General features: G+C 40.1%; 1 long non-coding RNA gene across 1 annotated transcript in view; it reads left to right on the forward strand.

Annotated features, from left to right (window-relative positions):
• The first annotated feature begins 6026 nt into the window (after nucleotides 1-6026).
• LOC114884631 overlaps nucleotides 6027-22733 on the forward strand; it is a 188137-nt gene continuing 171430 nt past the window's right edge. The window contains exons 1-2 of the long non-coding RNA XR_003790871.1: nucleotides 6027-6078; nucleotides 13801-13931. This is a non-coding gene — a long non-coding RNA (uncharacterized LOC114884631). The remainder of the gene's footprint in view (nucleotides 6079-13800; nucleotides 13932-22733) is intronic.

A 22733-nucleotide genomic window follows, 5' to 3' on the forward strand; every position in this document is an offset into this window, starting at 1 on the left:
AGGATTTAATTGCATATAATTTTCTGAGGATTAAATGAGGTAATGCATTTAAATACAAGTAAAGTACCGCACATGTAGTAATGCACATTAGATGTGAGTTTAATGTAAATGGGACTTCCCTGGTGGTGCAGTGGTTAAGAATCCGCCTGCCAATGCAGGGGACACAGGTGTGAGCCCTGGTCCGGGAAGATCCCACGTGCCACGGAGCAACTCAGCCCGTGCGCCACAAGTACTGAGCCTGTGCTCTAGAGCCTGCGAGCTACAACTACTGAGCCTGTGAGCCATAACTACTGAAGCCCGCGCACCTAGAGCCTGTGCTCTGCAACAAAGAGAAGCCACCGCAATGAGAAGCCCGCGCACTGCAATGAAGAGTAGCCCCCGCTCGCTGCAAATAGAGAAAGTCTGCGTGCTGCGACGAAAACCCAACACAGCCATAAATAAATATGAGTTAATATTTGTTTTTGTTTTTTGAACTATTGTTTATTTTCTAGTTTGCATAATGCAAAATGTTTTTATTTAAAAAAATGGGCAAATGCTAAGCAGACAGAACCCCATAGCATGAAATACATTAGTACATTTAAAGACTGCATTAAATATCTCCTTAGAAGGAGAATTAGCTGGGAATGTATGCACTATATATTTCCTTAAAGCAAATTTTAAAAAAAATTTTATTTATTTTTTTATAAAGCAGGTTCTTATTAGTCATCCATTTTATACACATCAGTGTATACATGTCAATCCCAATCTCCCAATTCATCCCACCACCACACCCACAGCCCCTGCTGCTTTCCCCACTTGGTATCCATAAGTTTGTTCTCTACATCTGTGTCTCTATTTCTGCTCTGCAAACCGGTTCATCTGTACCATTTTTCTAGGTTCCACATGTATGTGTTAATATAAGATATCTGTTTTTCACTTTCTGACTTACTTCACTCTGTATGACAGTCTCTAGATTCATCCATGTCTCTACAAATGACCCAATTTCGTTCCTTTTTATGGCTGAGTAATATTCCATTGCATATATGTACCACATCTTCTTTATCCATTCGTCTGTCGATGGGCATTTAGGTTGCTTCCATGACCTGGCTATTGTAAATAATGCAGCAATGAGCAATGGGCTGCATGTGTCTTTTTGAATTATGGTTTTCTCTGGGTATATGCCCAGTAGTGGGATTGCTGGGTCATATGGTAATTCTATTTTTAGTTTTTTAAGGAACCTCCATACTGTTCTCCACAGTGGCTGTATCAATTTACATTCCTACCAGCAGTGCAAGAGATTTCCCTTTTCTCCACCCCCTCTCCAGCATTTGTTGTTTGTAGATGTTCTGATGATGCCCATTCTAACTGGTGTGAGGTGATACCTCATTGTAGTTTTGATTTGCATTCCTCTAATATTTAGTGATGTTGAGCAGCTTTTCATGTGCTTCTTGGTCTTCTGTATGTCCTCTTTGGAGAAATGTCTATTTAGATCTTCTGCCCATTTGTTGATTGGATTGTTTGTTTTTTTAATATTGAGCTGCATGAGCTGTTTATATATTTTGGAGATTAATCCTTTGTCCATTGATTTGTTTGCAAATATTTTTTCCCATTCTGAGGGTTGTCTTTTTGTCTTGTGTGTGGTTTCCTTTGCTGTGCAAAAGCTTTTAAGTTTCATTAGGTCCCATTTGTTTATTTTTGTTTTTATTTCCATTACTGTAGGAGGTGGATCAAAAAAGATCTTGCTGTGATTTATGTCATAGAGTGTTCTTCCTATGTTTTCCTCTAAGAGTTTGATAGTGTCTGGTCTTACATTTAGGTCTCTAATCGATTTTGAGTTTATTTTTGTGTATGGTGTTAGGGAGAGTTCTAATTTCATTTCTTTACATGTAGCTGTCCAGTTTTCCCAGCACCACTTATTGAAGAGACTGTCTTTTCTCCATTGTATATCCTGCCTCCTTTGTCATAGATTAGTTGACCATAGGTGCGTGGGTTTATCTGTGGGCTTTTGGTCCTGTTCCACTGATCTATATTTTTGTTTTTGTGCCAGTACCATATTGTCTTGATTACTGTAGCTTTGTAGTATAGTCTGAAGTCAGAGAGTCTGATTCCTCCAGCTCCATTTTTTTCCCTCAAGGTTGCTTTGGCTATTCGGGGTCTTTTGTGTCTCCATAGAAATTTTAAGATTTTTTTGTTCTAGTTCTGTAAAAAATGCCATTGGTAATTTGATAGGGATTGCACTGAATCTGTAGATCACTTTGGGTACTATAGTCATTTTCACAACATTGATTCTTCCAATCCAAGAAAATGGAATATCTCTCCATCTGTTGATATCATCTTTAATTTCTTTCCACAGTGTCTTATAGTTTTCTGAATACAGGTCTTTTGTCTCCCTAGGTAGGTTTATTCCTAGGTATTTTATTCTTTTTGTTACAATGGTAAATGGGAGTGTTTCCTTAATTTCTCTTTCAGATTTTTCATCATTAGTGTGTAGGAAGGCAAGAGATTTCTGTGCATTAATTTTGTATCCTGCAACTTTACCAAATTCATAGATTACCTCTAGTAGTTTTCTGGTGGCATCTTTAGGACTCTTTCTATATAGTATTATGTCATCTGCAAAGAGTGACAATTTTACTTCTTCTTTTCCAATTTGTATTCCTTTTATTTATTTTTCTTCTCTGATTGCCATGACTAGGACTTCCAAAACTATGTTGAATGATAATGGTTAGAGTGGACATCCTTGTCTTGTTCCTGATCTTAGAGGAAATGCTTTCAGTTTTTCACCATTGAGAATAATGTTTGCTGTGGGTTTGTCGTATATGGACTTTATTATGTTGAGGTAGATTCCCTCTATGCCCACTTTCTGGAGAGTTTTTGTCATGAATGGGTGTTGAATTTTGTGAAAAGCTTTTTCTGCGTCTGTTGAGATGATCATATGGTTTTTCTTTTTCATTTTGTTAATATGGTGTATCACATTGATTGATATGTGTATATTGAAGAATTCTTGCATCTCTGGTATAAATCCCACTTGATCATGGTGTACGATCCTTTTAACGTGTTGTTGGATTCTGTTTGCTAGTATTTTGTTGAGGATTTTTGCATCTATATTCATCAGTGATATTGGTCTCTAATTTTCTTTTTTTGTAGTATTTCTGTCTGGTTTTGGTATCAGGGTGATGGTGAGTTTGGGAGTGTTCCTTCCTCTGCAATTTTTTGGAAGAGTTTGAGAAGGATGGGTGTTAGCTCTTCTCTAAATGTTTGATAGAATTCACCTGTGAAGCTATCTTGTCCTAGACTTTTGTTTGTTGGAAGATTTTTAATCACAGTTTCAATTTCATTAGTTGTGATTGGTCTGTTCATATTTTCTATTTCTTCCTGGTTCAGTCCAGGAAGGTTATACCTTTCTAAAAATTTGTCCATTTCTTCCACGTTGTCCATTTTCTTGGCATAGAATTGTTTGTAGTAATCTCTTATAATCCTTCGTATTTCTCCAGTGTCAGTTGTGATTTCTCCTTTTTCATTTCTAATTTTATTGATTTGAGTCCTCTCCCTTGTTTTCTTGATGAGCCTGGCTAATGGTTTATCAATTTTGTTTATCTCCTCAAAGAAGCAGCTTTTAGTTTTATTGATCTTTGCTATTGTTTTCTTTGTTTCTATTTCATTTATTTCTGCTCTGATCTTTATGATTTCTTTCCTTCTGCGAACATTGGGTTTTGTTTGTTCTTCTTTCTCTAGTTCCTTTAAGTGTAACGTTAGATTGTTTATTTGAGATTTTTCTTGTTTCTTGAGGTAGGCTTGTATAGCTATAAGCTTCGCTCTTAGAACTGCTTTTGCTGCACCCCATAGGTTTTGGATTGTCGTGTTTTCACTGTCATTTGTCTCTAGGTATTTTTTGATTTCCTCTTTGATATCTTCAGTGATCTCTTGGTTATTTAGTAACGTATTGTTTAGACTCCATGTATTTGTGCTTTTTACGTTTTTTTCCCTGTAATTGATTTCTAATCTCATAGCGTTGTGGTCAGAAAAGATGCTTGATATGATTTCAGTTTTCTTAAATTTACTGGGGCTTGATTTGTGACCCAGGATGTGATCTATCCTGGAGACCGTTCTGAGCACACTTGGGAAGAAAGTGTAATCTGCTGTTTTTGGATGGAATGTCCTATAAATATCATTGAAATCTATCTGGTCTGTTGTGTCATTTAAAGCTTGTGTTTCCTTATTAATTTTCTGTTTGGATAATCTGTCCATTGGTGTAAGTGACGTGTTAAAGTCCCCAACTACTATTGTGTTACTGTCGATTTCCTCTTTTAGAGCTATTAGCAGTTGCCTTATGTATTGAGGTGGTCCTGTGTTGGATGCATATATATTTATAATTGTTATATCTTCTTGTTGGATTGATCCCTTGATCATTATGTTATGTAGTGTCCTTCCTTGTCTCTTGTAACATTCTTTATTTTAAAGTCTATTTTATCTGATATGAGTATTGCTACTCCAGCTTTCTTTTGACTTCCATTTGCATGGAATATCTTTTTCCATCCCCTTACTTTCAGTCTGTATGTGTCCCTAGGTCTGAAGTGGGTCTCTTGTAGACATCATATATATGGGTCTTGTTTTTGTATCCATTCAGCGAGCCTGTGTCTTTTGGTTGGAGCATTTAATGCATTCACGTTTAAGGTAATTATCGATACATATGTTCCTATTACCATTATCTTAATTGTTTCATTTTTGTTTTTGTAGGTCCTTTTCTTCTCTTGTGTTTCCCACTTAGAGAAGTTCCTTTAGCATTTGTTGTAGAGCTGGTTTGGTGGTGCTGAATTCTCTTAGCTTTTGCTTTTCTGTAAAGGTTTTGATTTCTCCATGGAATATGAATGAGATCCTTGCTGGGTAGAGTAATCTTGGTTGTAAGTTCTTCCCTTTCATCACTTTAAGTATATCATGCCACTCCCTTCTGGCTTGTAGAGTTTCTGCTGAGAAATCAGCTATTAACCTTATGGGAGTTCCCTTGTATGTTATTTGTTGTTTTTCCCTTGCTACTTTCAGTAGTTTTTCTTGGTCTTTAATTTTTGCTAATTTGATTACTATGTGTCTTGGCGTGTTTCTCCTTGGGTTTATCCAATATGGGACTCTGCACTTCCTGGACTTGGGTGGCTATTTCCTTCCTCATGTTAGGGAAGTTTTCGACCATAATCTCTTCAAATATTTTCTTGGGTCCTTTCTGTCTCTCTTCTCCTTCTGCGACCCCTATAATGCAAATGTTGTTGCATTTAATGTTGTCCCAGAGGTCTCTTAGGCTGTCTTCATTTCTTTTCATTCTTTTTTCTTTATTCTGTTCTGCAACTGTGAATTCCACCATTCTGTCTTCCAGGTCCCTTATCCGTTCTTCTGCCTCAGTTATTCTGCTATTGATTCCTTTTAGTGTATTTTTCATTTCCATTATTGTATTGTTCATCTCTGTTTGTTCTTTAATTCTTCTAGGTGTTTGTTCTTTAATTCTTCTAGGTGTTTGTTAAACATTTCTTGCATCTTCTCGATCTTTGCCTCCATTCTTTTTCCGAGGTCCTGGATTATCTTCACTATCATTATTCTGAATTCTTTTTCTGGAACGTTGCCTATCTCCACTTCATTTAGTTGTTTTTCTGGGGTTTTACCTTGTTCCTTCATCTGGTACATAGCCTTCTGCCTTTTCATCTTTTCTGTCTTTCTGTGAATGTGGTTTTTGTTCCACAGGCTGCAGGATTGTTGTTTTTGTTGCTTCTGCTGTCTGCCCTCTGGTGGATGAGGCTATCTAAGAGGCTTGTGCAAGTTTCCTGATGGGAGGGACTGGTGGTGGGTAGAGCTGGGTGTTGTTCTGGTGGGCAGAGCTCAGTAAAGCTTTAATCCGCTTGTCTGCTGATGGGTGGGGCTGGGTTCCCTCCCTGTTGGTTGTTTGGCCTGAGGTGACCCAACAGTGGAGGCTACAGGCTCTTTGGTGGGGCTAATCGTGGACTTTGGGAGGGCTCAGGCCAAGGAGTACTTCCCAGAACTTCTGCTACCAGTGTCCTTGTCCTCATGGTGAGACACAGCCAGCCCCTGCCTCTGCAGGAGACCCTCCAACACTGGCAGGTAGGTCTGGTTCAGTCTCCTATGGGGTCACTGCTCCTTCCCCTGGATCCCGATGCACACACTACTTTGTGTGTGCCCTCCAAGAGTGGAGTCTCTGTTTCCCCCAGTCCTGTCAAAGTCCTGCAATCGATTTCCGCTAGGCTTCCAAGTCTGATTCTCTAGGAATTCCTCCTCCCGTTGCCGGACCCCCAGGTTGGGAAACCTGACGTGGGGCTCAGAACCTCCACTCCAGTGAGTGGACTTCTGTGGTATAAATGTTCTCCAGTCTGTGAGTCACCCACCCAGCAGTTATGGGATTTGATTTTACTGTGATTGCGCCCCTCCTACTATCTCATTGTGGCTTCTCCTTTGTCTTTGGATGTGGAGTATCTTTTTTGGTGAGTTCCAGTGTCTTCCTGTAGATGATTGTTCAGCAGTTAGTTGTGATTGTGGTGTTCTTGTAAGAGGGAGTGAGAGCACGTCCTTCTACTCTGTCATCTTGAACCAATATCGTGAGTTACTATTTTAAGTGTGTAGTTGAATTAGAGAAAAGAAAACCCCCTGGGCAGATCTGTACTATGGAGAAAGTTGTTTCTGTGACTCCAATCCCTTTTTCCCTATTACCATGTAAGGAGAATCATCGCCCTCCAGATGTCCATGCCTTAATTCCTAGAAGCTATGTGTTAAGTTATAAGGAAAGAGAAACTTTGCAGGTGTCGCTAAGAGTGTGAGCTAGCCACCATCTGGAGTTTGGCCTTGTGAAACCTTGATCAGAGAAAGCAGTTGAGCCAGCTCAAACTTCTGACCTGTACAACTGTGAGATAATGAATCTGTGTTGTTTTTAGTGAGTGTGTTTGTGGCAGTGGTAGAAAACTAACACACTCCCTGGCCCCCTTGCGGATCCTGTGAAAGTTAGTGTAACTTCAAGGATGTTTCACCAGGATCATCCAGAGTGGAAAGGTCTCTGTAAGGTCTTTGTAGAGACTTGGGTAATATGGATAAAAGGAGTTTCTCAGAAGGGTGTAGGCAAAATTAGATGAGCAGCAAAGGGTGAGATTTGAGGAATTTTAAAACTTAGAGCAACATTTATGACTCTACTTTTATCCCCTTGTTTTAAGATGAAGAAACTGAAAATCAAGATCAAAAGTGGCCAGTGGATTTGCCTGAGGCGAAATATCCAGTTAAGTGTTTGTTCTAGGCTAAGACTGATCAACCACATTTTTGTGATGTCCTCTTTTTACTTTATGGACTCTTCAGACCTAGTTGATCCCAGGCACATGCTGAAGCATAGTCCTGCAAAATGCTGAGGGAGGTGACCCGGAATGTACGCAGTGTTTTCCTGTTCAACTAGGAATCTTGAAGAACAACAGCTTCTTTCAAAACAGGGTTTTAGGTGTGACTATGCATAAGGCTTCATTCACCGTCCAAATAGGACTAGCACATAGAATCCTAGCATAATTATATTTCTCAAGCGTTCTGCTTTGTGTGTAACCTAACATGGTCATAGGTAGAGAGAAGTCATTGAAACATCAGATGAGGGATTAGGTTAGGTGATTGCCGCGATCATTTTCTGTCCTAGGATTGTTTGGAGGGCTCAAGGTAGTCATTTATGTTCGCTTAGAAGGGTGTCATCCAGACCTTGACCAGTGTTTGAAAACAGTTTCCCAGCCAGTAATGCAAAGAGATAATCCCGCATGTCAGCCATGTTTCTGGTATATTGTCCATGAAATTACCAAGCAGACATGTCACTGCATCGTAGAAACTTCACCCAGGTTCACATAGGCAAGGTGCTCTTGCCGTAAGAGATGTGTGACAGCAGTGGACAACAGAGGAGCTATTTTTCTCTTTGCAGTATTGAAAGTCTGGTTTTCTCTTTGGGTGCTATTAAAATCCAAATAGATGCATGTGTAACATGCCAGTGAGTGGGATTTTTTTCTTTTGCTCCAGAACTGGTGATAAGGGCTCAGTGTTGAATAGGGTCCAAGTAGCCCTCATTTAAATAGGGACACCAAAAACTGGGCTAGAAAACTCTCCAGGACTTAATAAGAAGAGGTACAACTGGCCCTTCTCATTTCACCATCTCCTCAGCCCAAGTTGATAAGAATAAGACTGGTGTATATTAGTTCCCTAGAGCTGTCATAACAAAGTACCACAGATTGGGTGGCTTACACAACAGAAATTTATTTTCTCATGTTTCTAGAGGCTGGAAGTTAAGACTAAGTGTTGGCAGGGTGTGATTCTTCTGAGGCCTCTCTCATTGACCTGTAGATGGCTGTCTACTTCCTGTGTCTCTGTACCTGTTTCTAAATTTCCTCTTCTTATAAGGACACCAGGCTTATAAGGCCCACCCTAATGACCTCATTTTAACTTAATTATTTCTTTAGATACGCTATATGTAAATGCTATCATATTCTGAGGTACTGGGTATTGAAGCTTTAGCGTACATATTCTGGGGGAACACAGCCCATAACAACGGGGAAAGGGAGAGAATCACAGAGGTGTGTAGTCTTGTAAGAAGTGTTATATTCAAGGTGGTTGTTTTCTTGCCCCATCGTCCAGAGCAAAGAAGTGATTTTTGTCTCCTCAAGCCAAGAGAAGGGTCATTCATAAAAATTAGGATATATATATGAATATATATTTTTTTCTTTTATAGTTTTATTTTTGTCTGTGTTGGGTCTTCGTTGCTTCAAGGGCTTTTCTCTAGTCGTGGTGAGCGGGGGCTACTCTTTGTTGCAGTGCACGGGCTTCTCATTGCGGTGGCTTCTCTTGTTGCGGAGCATGGGCTCCAGGCACTTGGGCTTCAGTAGTTGTGGCTCGTGGGCTCTAGAGCGCAGGCTCAGTAGTTGTGGCACATGGGCTCAGTTGCTTTGCGGCATGCGGGATCTTCCTGGTCCAGGGCTTGAACCCATGTCCCCTGCATTGGCAGGCGGATTCCCAACCGCTGCAACACCAGGGAAGCCCAAAATTAGGATATATTTTAAAAGAAGTTGGCGGGGGGATGTCGAACCTTGTTTCCTCTCTGAAGACTTGGAGAGCTGCATAATGCATGGAGAAGTGCATGGAAGGGAGTTCTTGCAAGAGCTTGAAATGTAGACTCAAGTTTTGGGGGTGACTATGAATATAGAGGATGGTTCCTTCTTGTTTGGAATTTCTACCCAGAGTTTCTAAGGGCTGAATCTTTACTGAAATATCTTACAGCAGCAGTACAGAAGGGATACTGATGTAATGTCTCTAATGAAATAGATGGGGATCACCCCCATTGTAACTTTCACCTGTTTTGGAGCGCTCAAAAGAGAACCACAACTGTTAGCATGGCTACACCTAAATGACCATAGAGGTTAAAGGTGCATCAGATATCCTTGGACTGCCCAGGTGACTTCTAGGCTAAGCAAGTGGATACCCTGCCCAGGGAAGGATTTGAAGGTAAACGTCACTGGCAGGGCTGCTTAGGAATTATACACATGCTATCTTTGTTAGTGGTTCTCAACCAGAGTGAATTGGCCCTCCAGGGAACAATTACAAATTTTGGTTGTAACAATTATGAGGAAGTGCTACTGCATCTAATGGGTAGAGGCCAAGGATGCTGCTAAACATCCAATAATGCACAGGGCAGGCCATACAACAAAGAAGTATCCAAGTCAAAATGTCAGTAGTGCTGCTGTTGAGAACCCTGATTTACGTGGAGGGCAGTACGTTGACAGGGGCCCCACACTGGCAAGGGCCATCATCATTACATAGAACCAGACTGCAGCAGAGGGAGACCAGCGATGCCTCCTCGTTACTGACGGGTGGCCAGTTACATAAGAATATCTCTGCCTCCCTTATTTCTCCTTCTAGGACTCAACCATAAGGACTGAGATCAAGGGGAAGGAAGGGAAAGAGGAACCTGGAAGTACATTGTTTTTTCCTGTTCTGCAATTCAAGGACATGGTGGAGAAGGAAGAATGTAAGAGCAGATCATGCCCTCCTCTCCATATTAGGCTCCTTGAACCACTGATCCAGTCTGTGATATAAGAAGTGGTTAGCTTTGAATTAAATATGAGACGGAAATATTAACTAGACTGGGGTTTTATAAAGTGCCTAGAAAACTGTGGCATCTGCCTCAATGTCCCTAAGCAACGGTGAGGGGAAACTCAACAATGTTGAATTTGGAAATATTGATGAAAAGAAATAAAACCATTCCTTGGTTGTATCCCAATGACTTGAAACTGAATGTATAATATAAACATGGCCTATACCTGTAAGCAGGCTTACACTCATGCCAGTCAAGAACTTGCCTCGTGATGCCACCAACAGACGATGCAATCCAAAGAAGGGCAACCAAGTATTTGCTCAACTCAGTATTCTAAGCTATGTGAAGCCCAAGTGGGGTGATACTTTTTAGTAGAAGTGCAATATCATACTTATTTATCTGGCCATGTAGCATAGAGAGAAGAGTATCTGTTTTGGAGTGAGAACAATCTAGGTCCAAACCACAATTTAGCTACTTACTGAGCTGAGGATGTGATCTTGTTAACATAATTTCTCTGAGTCCTGATTCTCCATCTTCAAGGTGGATGAATCTGAGTTCAATCATTATTCACAAAGTTTGTTTAGAGTTTACTTGGGGTGAGGGGTACAACTCCTTATCTCTTCCTGATTTAGCAAAATGTTTTCATGGTAGTGATGCCATGGTAGCTACTGTTTACAGAGTACCTTTCTGTATGATTTTAGTTACATAAATTTCAGAACCAAGCGAAACTGATCTATAGTGATAAAATTTCAGCATGGTATTTACCTTTGGCTGGGAGGGGTCATGAAGAAGTGGCTTCTGGAATGCTGGTAGTGTATTCTTTCCTTATCTGGGTGGTGGTCATAGTGGTTTTCAATTTGTGAAAATTCATTGAGCTGTATATTGGTAGTTGGTGCATTTTTCTCATAGTTTGTATTATTTCAGTAAAATGTTTACTTAAAAACGTTTCGACCACCTTCGTATAATTATCATTGCCTAAATGCAGTTCTTGAAAGCATGGTAAAAATAAGCTGTTTTTGTTTTTTAATTTTTTTAGATGTGCCGTATTCTTTTCTGAGTACTTTTGAGTACTAGAGATAGGAAATTTTGTCCTAATTTAACTTATAACCAAAGACCTATGAAGTGTTTTTGGGAAAAAAAAAAAGTTTAAGTGATTTTAATAGGAAAGTTGGTACAACTGGTTTTGGAGTCATTTGACAGATTATTCGTAGGAGAAACTTCAAAGTCTGAAATTGTTTCTCCCCTACCTCCTTTTGCTTCCTGTCTCCTTTGAACTCTTTACTTCTCTTGATGTAATTGTCACCCATGGGCGCCTAGTACAGTGCCTGTCTGCTCTGGTGCTGTCAGGAGGGTAGGCATTTGAGGAGTGAGGACTCACTAAAACTGGTGGCCTAATCTGTTATCTCATTGTGGAAATGAGGACCATTATAGAATGAATCTCAAACAGTGGAGATCTGTCAGCAGAAGGGAAGGGGATCTCTTCTTGGAAAGAGACTTTCTACAATCTCAGAGATCTTTGTTGGGAACGGCTGCACCCTCTGCTGGAGGCTCATCAGAATGTCCACAAAAGCCCTCCTGCTGGACAGTTAGCTTTTAGGAGAGGTTACTTTTGCTCAGGTGGAATGATCAAGCAGGAAAGAAAAGCCCTCCTAACTGTTCAGATGATCAGGAAGGGAAGATGGAGCAACATCAGGGACTTAACGTTGCTATGTAGCCACCCTGCTTCTTTTGTTGTGTGCGTGAACACAGTATTTGTGAAGGGGAATGTTTGGTAACTCTGCACACAGGGGGAAAGTACATCGAACTTTTTCTCAAATTGATCAAAATTCACATTACATGCCTTTGATGTGCAAGGAATTGGGGATACAGGATTATTAAAACATGGTTCTTGGCTTCAGGATCTTCTCCTCTGGGGAAAGCAGACATGTTGGACAAACGGACATTCTGGCTAGTTTGTGTAATAGGTGATATATGAAGGTATGAGTGTGTTGTAAATAAACGCATGGGGAATAGCTTGAAACAAATTATGGTATAATCTGTATAATCCCATTTACGTAAAATGTTAATATATATAGTCATGATTCCACATAAATAATATATTAAAATATTAAAAATATTTAAAAATACTAAAAAATCTAGAAGTAGTATGTTGGTATTTTAGAATTGGCTAATTGTAGGATTAAGAACAGTTTTAAAATTTAATTTTCAAGAGTAAATTTTTTTTCTGTTTTTTAGATATATGCTAATTGTAAAAAAAAAGAATCAAGTAATCTGTAAAGATGTAAAGAAGAGAGTGACAAATCACCAGTAATCCATTTTCTAGATGTACAGACATGAATGAGCTGGCATATATCTTTTGGGGCTTTTTCCTAAGCACATGTACACCCAACACAAACATATATTTGAGGTGATGCTGTGCTTTTTCATTTAAGATCTCCTTTTGTCCATATTAATATGTTTTATTTATATAATTGATTTAAAGGAAATACACAATGGATGTCTGTTCATTTATTTTTTTCCAGCTTTATTGAGGTATAATTGACAAATAAAAATTGTACATACTTCAGGTGTACAACATAATTATTTGATATATGTATTGTTTACTTTGTGTACGCAGAGACAGGTTTTAAATGAACACATAATTTTTTTCTGCTTATTCTTCCTCAACCTCAGTTTCACTCCCCCAAACCAACCGCTTTTATACATTTTTATTTTTACTCCTTCCTGTGATTAATTTCATAAGTCTAAATATTATGCTTATATTCCTGCTCTTCCTTCTATTACCTCTTTCGCCCTTTCACTTCCCAGTTTCTGGCAGCTCTTCTTTTAACTTTACATAGTCATGGTGAAACATTTACCTTTCTTTCTGAAGCCATAATCATTATGAGCTTTGTCTTTAGCTTTTACTGAAGGCTGAAAACCAATAAATATTATTTGTTTTTATGGTTATGTAGATATTATTCACCGCAAATTCAAATAAAGGTGTTGGATTCCATTTCCTTCCTTTTACGTCCAACGTTATAACATTATTGCCATTTGCGGAAGGATGTTTCTAGTGTCAAAGTCAAATGCATTTGCTTTTATTACAGTTTTGCTTCATTTTAACATGACTCACATTTAAACAATGGCTTTTTGGGGTAGCTCTTCTTTTTTCTGTCTTTGCTTTTTTATTGACTTTTAATAAATGAATTTCCTACTTTACTTGATGCATTTTTGGACCAGTGGTTGTCAGAATCAAAGGGATTTTTTTAAACAATATTCTCAAAATGATCCAGCCTCATTTTTTGCAAAAGCAATATTTTCTTCCCAGAGAAAACCCTCCTGGAGCACATTGACTTCCTGCTATATCTGGGCTGGTTGCTCTTTTGATCTACCTACCACTCCAAAGTTGTTAGCCTCACAAAGTGTCTTGCACTCTTGGAGTAGCTTTTTTCTTTTGGAATCCTACGTCTTCCCTTTTTTGGTTTCAACTTCAGTTTTTGTCTGTAGTAGATGCTCATTTTTTGTCGGATTCAAAAACAGTACTTGGTTTATCAACATTCTGTGCCGTGCACAGAATCCAAATATGCCTTTATTTTTTCTCCGTGCTTGATTGGTATTTTGTATGACCATAGAATTTTAGGTCCAGAATCTTGTGGAACTTTGAATGCATCTTTGTCTTCTAACATTCAGGGTTGCTGGTAAGAAGTTGGATGTCACTCTGATCCTGTATCTACTTAATTGTTTTGTAGATGAAGTGTATTTTGATCCACCCTTCTGGAAGCTGTTTGAAGGCAAGAGCAGTTGCCCCGGCCAGAGTTAACGGTGTCTGAATCAGGCCTGTAGCAGTGAAGTGGGAAGCTGTGCGAGACACAATCTGGAGGTAGGATCTGTGTGATTCAGTGGGTCTCCTTTGGTAACTTGGCTTCATTTCTCCGTTTTCCTGCAAAGCCTAGCTGGAACTTTCCATTCTTTATGTACTCATGGTCAGTGAGGATTATTGAGCACTCACCATTTACTGAAGTACAGCATGGCTGAAGGGTATGAAATATCCAGCCCGTGTTTTTAAGACTTTGGCTCCTTCAGAGAGAAAATACAATTGATCCAAGCCTTTGTCTTCTAGCAATAGTTAGGATTTTGTTGTATTTGTTTTCATCACTGAAGAGCCAGAAGACAGCTAAAAGTTGCAGGTATTGTTATTATTATTGTTACTATATCGTTACTTTTATAAAATAGATGTCCAATCTTGTCTATAAGTAACTTGACAAATGTTTTATTGTGGACTGTAAATTGGAGTTTTGGAAACCCAATGAATAGTAAGCCAAACAGGGCAGATGAGTTATACAAGTAGGGCTGGCCCTATTTTGAAGTTCATCTGTGCTTATCCAAACTCATCTTGAGTCTCTACTCTATACCAAGTCTAGACCCATCCTTGTTCAAATGCAACTTTTCCCCAGGGCCTAGAGTTAGAGCTTTTGAAGATGGGGGGCAGATATAATTTGACATACATGAGGCAAATGGAGGGCGAGAATGGTTTAGGAGTTTGAAAGAAGACATGGAGCAACTGTTTCTTAGCTATTAAAACCTTTGAGTGGAGGTTTGTGACATAAATAGATCAGTCTACTGAGAAGGGAGATAAAAGCTCTCTCTTTTTTGTGTAACTAGAAAAATAATAGCCCCTATCCAGGAGGACATTCTGAGCGTGTCTCCTACTGACACCATGATTCTGCCATGTTCTGAAATATTTATTGAAAAAGATTAGAATCATCAATAATAGTTACTTGATGGAGGTTTGTGGAAATATGCTCTTTCATCTCTGAGAACCATGTGCTTCTATTCAGCTAGTTATTATCACAAATAATTAAGGTCAAAAGCACCATTGATGCTTACTTTGCCACAGTGCATTAAAAATAATATTCTTTGTCTGAAAGCTGCTGAATCTGATACACCACTTTGAATCCTCCTAGTGCATTAGTGGGGCAGACTTATGTGATGGTGGCGCTATGTTTGAATGACCTTTGTGCATAGAATTAAGTGATGGCAACAGGCAGAATAATCTCAGCCACCGTGTTCTAGAATTATAGATCTGTAGAAGGCTGTAGGAACCAGGACATTGAGATAACTTAGCGAAATGCAAGAGGAATTTTCATCTGAAAGGTACCTTTCTTTCTGTTTCTTCGTGTCCAGTTAGGGTCTACAGTTGCGGAGGAAGGTAAACAAAGTACAGGAAGAAGAACACGTTGCAATTACTTTCTCTTCCTTTGACAAAGCCCTCGACTTACCTGGCTGCTTTTTATCAGCCAGGCAGCTCAAGCTGAACAAACCAACATATTTTCTGATTTTTATTCATGAATTTTATGTGCTAATTATTCTCTATGCAATTCGTCTTTTTTCCTTTCATTTCTTTTTCCTTCTCTTCCTCTCCCTCCTCTTTCTTCCTCTTAGTTTGTTCATAGTTATTTGCTCATTCATTCATTCCACACGCACACATGGGTGATGTTCTCTGCATAGAGCACCATGTGATATGGTAGATACATAAATGGATAACATAGGGTTCTAATCCTGAAGGACATCATAGCTTAGTTTGCGAGGCTTAGAAGAAAAAATATTTAGAAATTACCTTTGTCTTTTCAGTCATTTTGGTACTTTGGAGGTAGAGCTAATCTTTTGTATATGTGGATTCCCACCCTGTAAAAATACACAGATAGAAGTGAAATAGTTAACTTCACTGAGGTTAACTGAGGTTTGTAGTGCAGACTCTGGTCCCACCACCCTTGGTTTCTCCATAAGCTCCTCTCCCATCTGTGGTCATAAGTAAGACACCTCTATGACACCTCCTGGTTTCCTCTGTTTGAAAGCTCCTAGTTCAGAGCTATTGTGAAATAGCTGTCTATTTTTTTTTGGTGTGTGTGGGGGTCAGTGTCCTCCCATATTCATTGGATTTATTTCTATCATTATTTAAACAGGGCAGCTAGGCTCAATGCACAGACTGAGAGAAAAGAATAAATGGCTAGAGAATTTCAATTCTGGTTTTTACAATTTCTCAATCATTCTTTGCGAAAGTACAAGATGGATAACACCCCTCGATGCTTTCTGGATCTCTCCTGTTGAAAAAAGACATTCATTTCTGACACTTAAAAAAGTGTGTCTTTTGGTGGCAAGAGACTTTTTATGTCCTATTCCTGGACCCTTCTAGGCACTCTTGGTTGCAAAGCGTCCTCAGAGTGGCTGAGCGAATCCCCGAGGCCCTGGCTTAGTGGGCTCAGTGCGGGCCTCTCTGGCATTCAGCAAAGTGACTGACGATGGCAGTGTTCAGCATGCCAGCCCTCTCCAGAGCATAAGCAGAAAGGCACCTCATGTTCAGTTCAGAACCACAGAATCTTCATGCAGATTTATTCTGACATGACTTCGACAGCAAAATAATTTTCAAAATGTTTTACGACCCCAGGCACCTCGAAAATAGCTTCACTTGTCACTTCCGTAGCCTCAAATCAGAATTAGACTAATATCAAGGGGGATGGCAACAGCACATTAGCCTGTCAAGCAGGAAGGTCTGAACTTATGGGGAATGCTGCCTGCTCCGCAGAAAGAAACTGTGGAGGAAAGTGCATTTAGCTACGCCACGTTCGCTGCTAGGTTAATATGGACTTAGAATTGGAAGAAAATTGAGAAGAGATAAGAATTTTATAATCCTGATTTGCATAGCACTTTACTGTTTATAATATATCCCCATATACGTTTTCTCTTTTTATCCTCATCATAGACCTCTAAGTAGGGGCTTATGGTCTCCACATTAAAGAAACAGCCTCAGACAGGTTTAAGACCTGCCCCAGACTCAGGCGGAATCATTTGCATTCCATGAGGTAGTTTTCACTCACCTTTGCATCCTGAATAAACAAATAGGCATACATGGTTGTATTGCATTTCACTTTACTGCCCTTCGCAGGTACTGTGTTTCTTACAAATTGAAGGTTTCTGGCAATCCTGTGTCAAGCAAGTCTCTTGGCACCATTTTTCCAATAGCATTTGTGACTCTGTGTCATATTTTGCTAATTCTTGCAATATTTCACACTTTTCATTATTATTATATTCGTATGGTGATCTCTGATCTTTGATGTTATTGTTGTAATCGTTTTGAGGCACCACAAACCGCGTCCGTATATGACAGTGAACGTAATCGATAAGTGTCGTGTGTGTTCTGATTGCTCCACTGACTGGCTTTTGTTCCCCACCTCTCTCCCTTTCCTCAGCCCTCCCTATTTCCTGAGACCCAACAGTATTGAAATTAGTCCAATTAATAACCCTATAGTGGCCTCTAAGTGCTCAAGTGAAAGGAAGAGTCACACGTCTCTCACTCTAAATCAAAAGCTAGAAATGATTAAGCTCAGTGAGGAAGGCATGTTGAAGGCCGAGATAGGCTGAAAGCTAGGCCTCTTGCACCAACCAGTTAGCTAAGATGTGAATGCAAAGGAAAAATTCTTGCAGGAAATTAAAATCGTCACTGCATGTGAACTATGAGAAAGAAAAGCAGTCTTAACTGCTGATATGGAGGAAGTTTTAGTGGTCTGGGTAGAAGGTCAAGCCAGCCACAGTATTCCCTTAAGCCAAAGTCTAATCGATAGCCAGGCCTTAACTCTCTTCAATTCTGCAAAGGCTGAGAGAGGTGAGGAAGCTGCAGAAGAGAACTTTTGAAGCTAGTAGAGGTCGGTTCATGAGGTTTAAGGAAAGAAGCCGTCTGCAGGGTGAAGCAGCAAGTCCTGATGCAGAAGCTGCAGCGAGTTGTCCGGAGGGTCTAGCTGAGGTGGTTAATGAAGGTGGCTCCACTAAACAACAGGTTGTCAACGTAGACAAAACAGCCTCCTTTTGGAAGAAGTTGCCATCCAGGACCTTCATGGCTAGAGAGGAGAAGTCAGTGCCTGGCTTCAAAGCTTCAGAGGACAGGCTGACTCCTTTGTTAGGGGCTAATGCAGCTGGGGACTTGAAGTTGAAGCCAGTACTCGTTTCCCATTCTGAAAATCCCAGGGCCCTTAAGAATTATGTTACATCTGCTCTGCCTGTGCTCTATGAACAGAACAACAAAGCCTGGATGACAGCGCATCTGTTGACATCATGGTTTACTGAATATTTTAAGCCCAACTCTTAAGACCTACTACTCAGAAAAAAAAAGATTCCTTTCAAAATATTACTGTTCATTGACAATGCACCTGGTCACCCAAGAGCTCTGATGGAGATGTGCAACGAGATTAATGTTGTTTTCATACCTTCTAACACAACGTTCATTCTGCAGCCCATGGATCAAGGAGTAATTAGGACTTTCAAATCTTATTATTTAAGAAATACAATTTGTAAGGCAATAGCCACCATAGATACTGATTCCTCTGATGGACCCGGGCAAAGGTCAATTGAAAACGTTCTGGAAAGGATTCACCATTCTAGATGCCGTTAAGAACATTTGTGATTCATGGGAAGAGGTCCGGATGTCAACATTAATGGGAGTTTGGAAGAAGTTGATTCCAACCCTCATGGATGACTCTGAGGTGTTCAAGACTTCAGTGGAGGAAGGAACTGCAGATGTGGTGGAAGTAGCGAGAGAACTAGAATCAGAAGTGGAGCCTGCAGATGTGACTGAATTGCTGCAATCTCACGATGGAGCTAATGGATGAGTAGTTGCTTCTAAAATGGATGAGCAAAGAAAGTAGTTTCTTGAGATGGAATCTGCTCCTGTTGAAGATACTGTGAAGATGGTTTAAATAACAAAGGATTTAGAATATTCAATAAATTTACTTGATAAAGCAGTGGCAGGTTTGAGAGGATTGACTCCAATTTTGAAAAAGTTCTACTGTGGGTAAAACGTTATCAAACAGCACCGCATGCTACAGAGAAACCTGTTCCTGAAAGGAAGAGCCAATCAATGCGGCGAACTTCACTATTGTTTTTTTTTTAAGAAATTCCCTGGGAGTTCCCTGGTGGTCTAGTGGTTAGGATTTGGTGCTTTCACTGCCATGGCCCGGGTTTAATCCCTGGTCAGGGAACTGAGATCCTGCAAGCCACGGGGCATGGCCAAAAAAAAAAAAAGTTGCCACAGTCATCCCAACCTTCAGCATCACTCAGCAGCCACAAACATTGAGGCAAGACCCTCCACCAGCAAAATATTATTGCTTGCTGAAGGCTCAGATGGTGGTTAGCATTTGTTAGCAATAAAGCATATTTTAATTAAGATATGTACTTTTTATTAGACATAATACTATTACACACTTATTAGACCAAATAGACCACAGTATTGTGTAAACATAACTTTTACATGCACTGGGAAACCAAAAAAATCGTGTGACTTGCTTTATTGCCATATTTGTTTTCCTGTGGCACTCTGGAACCCAACGTGCAGTATCTCTGAGGCATGCCTATAGTTGGTACTTAAATAGTTGCTAAATAACTTACATAGTAGCTGAGGTAGACCTTAAATCTAGGACACTTCTATCTTGAGGTGGAGTGTTGATTGCCTTCCTGGGGGGAAAAGCTAATTTAGAAGTACAGCATTGCTGTGGATGGCACTGTGAAAATTTTGCTCTAGAGCAGTAGGGGGCCTAGTTGCTCTCCAGGGCTGGGATGTTGGGGAACAGAGCTGGGTACATGAGTGAGATAGGACAGGCCTGTAGATGAGATTCAGGGATAAAGGTGGGCTTGGGTAGCAGGGAAACAGCCTGGGGGAAAGAATCCATGTCCAAGAGTCCAAGGACTCCAACTAGAGTCAGCCCACCTATGCAGTCGGCATTTAAGCCATTTCTCCCCATTTACACACGAGGGACCTGAGGCACAGAGAAGTATTTTCACTAAAATCACCTTGAATTGAGGACTGATTTCCTTTAAAGCCCAGGTTCTCATTCACTACACTCTCCTGCCTCTGTAGGAAACTGTGTTCATCATAGTTACATGGAGATCAGCTAAGTGAAATCCAGTTCATCATTTGAGTCTTGTCCGACATCTAGTGTGGGACACAGATGCGTGAGTCACACCACGCCCTGTGATTGATGCCGCAAGATGTGAGAGAGGAGCGTGCAGTAGGGGCCTGTGACGAGCTGACACGAGAAGGAGAGCGGGGACCCCAGGCAGGAAGAGAGCATAGCATGAGCAACAGGAGAGGGACAAGCCCAGCCTTCGGGGTGATTAGAGTGCGGCTTCCCGGGAGGCTGGAAGGTGGATTAGAGCAAATCAGGAAGGGCTGATGCTGTCTCAGGCTGGGGTTCGGACTTGACGGTGAAGCATAGGAACAGCCGCTGGAGAATTCTCTGCAGGGAGTTGCTTTGAAAAAGTGTACATTTTATTTTATTTTTTAAATTTTTAAAAAAATTTTTATTTTTTTTAACATCTTTATTGGAGTATAATTGCTTTACAATGGCATGTTAGTTTCTGCTATATAACAAAGTGAATCAGTTATACATATACATATGTCCCCATATCTCTTCCCTCTCGCGTCTCCCTCCCTCCCACCCTCCCTATCCCACCCCTCTAGCTGGTCACAAAGCACCGAGCTGATCTCCCTGTGCTATGCGGCTGCTTCCCACTAGCTATCTATTTTACGTTTGGTAGTGTATATATGTCCATGCCACTCTCTCACTTTGTCACAGCTTAAAAGTGTACATTTTAGAAAGGCCTCTCTTCATAATTTCTTAGAAGTATTTGCAATTTTTGAGGGGGGCTTTGGAACTCCCCATTTTACAGAACCACTATATTTCACAGAAATATTTCTAATCTAGAAGTTGTAATACCTGGAGAGACATTTAAATACATATTAAATAGTTGTAAATGAAGGAGGACAAGGCGTATAATTAATGTGGATAATGCTATATATGTTAGGGGGTTCTCTTTATCCCCGAGGGCAGGGACTGCAGCCCATTTTTAACCTTTTGCCTTTAAAAATCCTGTAGGGTATTAAATGCTTCAAAAGGCCGTAGCAGTATATTTGTCTACAATAGGGAAGAATACCACTTTCTGATCCATGTAAATATCCCTTATTGATTTAAAAGATTCAGCCTGACAGAGTATAAAGTAGATATTTAAAATGTGCATAGTGCATGAAATTACCTCACATTACTAGTAAATGCATGCCTTGTAGCAATTATGTCACTTATGCTTACACTAATTAAGTGTTGATGTGTGAGCGGTAAGTTGCAATGATGTCGTTAACTAATGTACATAAATATTCCCTTTAAACTGTAATTGCACTTTGCCATGATGGTAAAAGAAGGCAAGCTTAATTTAGGAATTAATAGGACTGTTCTTTGAGAAAATGTTAAGGAACTCTGGAAAAGGGAGAGTTTGGTTCCAGAGTGCTGTTTCAATTATAAGAAGGGGAGGAGAGGTAGGGAGGGGAGAAGAAAGGCCTCCAGGAGTCTAACATACAAATCTATGGAGAACATTTACATATTCTCTCTTTTTTTTGCGGCACTGGTAATGTCCAGGCACGCAGTATCAGTGGCACAGACTGAGTTTATCAAGCTGAAGGAGCCAACTTCATGCCCACACTATCCCCAGCAGAGAGACACGGTACTACATTTCTGTCACAAGAACTTAGCTGATCTCCAGGAAATTTGTAGTGATGTACCCAGTTGCTGAAGTGAAGATTTATGACGCCCAACCTTGATGTGATTTTATTTTTAACTCTAAGACTGCAAGCCCTGTTTGTTCCCTAGGAACTGAGGCCCAGGTAGCCTGAGAGAGGAGGCGTCATCCTGAATTGCTTCTGCAACCAGAGCTAATACAGAATGGTGAGCCTTCTGTGGTTTGGAGTCAGAGAGGTCGGATTCAGTAACTGGGTATCTGAGCCCTCGGGACACACATTCTTCTCATTTTGTGGCTGATAATGACCCCCCTCTGAAAATAGTACACTTATTTTCTAAAAATATTCCTCCTTCTGCCAAGAACAAAAGAAAGGCTAGTGCGCCCTACAGAGCTTAAAAGGAAGTTTGTTGACTCGTGCTAAGAAGGAAAGGAGGAAAGCGGGGTGGGGAGGGAGGCCTGGTTATAATTATTAGCAACAGCATCTGGGGTAACAGCAGTCAGCAGACAAACCTCAATTATACTGGCAGCCCTGGCCCCTACTGGGGCTAGAGCGGGAAGTGTATGGTAAAAGGTTTGAGCTATTTTCACTTAGCTTTGGCCTCTGATTTTAGAGTTTAGTTTGTCAGTTGAGGTTTTAACATTAAGTGAAACGAGAGGCCATTTTCATGCTGTTTGTACTTAAAATTTCTTCCCCTCCTCCAGCTTCATTGAAATATAATTGACACATAACATCGTGTAAGTTTAAGGTGTACAACATGTTGATGTGATACATTTATAAATTGCAAAATTATTACCGTCTTAGTATTGGCTACCACCTCCATCTGGTCATGTAGCTACCATTTCTTTTTTGTGGTGAGAACATTTGAGATCTTCTCACTTAGCAACATTCAGGTATATGATACAGTATTATTAGCTGTAATCACCATGCTGTGTATTAGATCCCCAAATTTGTTAATCTTTTAACTGGAAGTTTGTACCCTTTGAGCAAAGTAATATCTCCCCATATCTTGAAATTTCTTAATTGCAAGAATTGTGTGACATATAATCTTTCCTTAGTACAACATTACCAGTATCCAGAAAGATTACTTTTAGGTGAAATCACTTTATCAGGATGTATTTTTAGTAC

This window comes from Monodon monoceros, unplaced genomic scaffold, assembly GCF_005190385.1.
Source record: "Monodon monoceros isolate NGI ecotype Baffin Bay Population unplaced genomic scaffold, NGI_Narwhal_1 Super_Scaffold_5, whole genome shotgun sequence".
NCBI lineage: Eukaryota > Metazoa > Chordata > Mammalia > Artiodactyla > Monodontidae > Monodon > Monodon monoceros.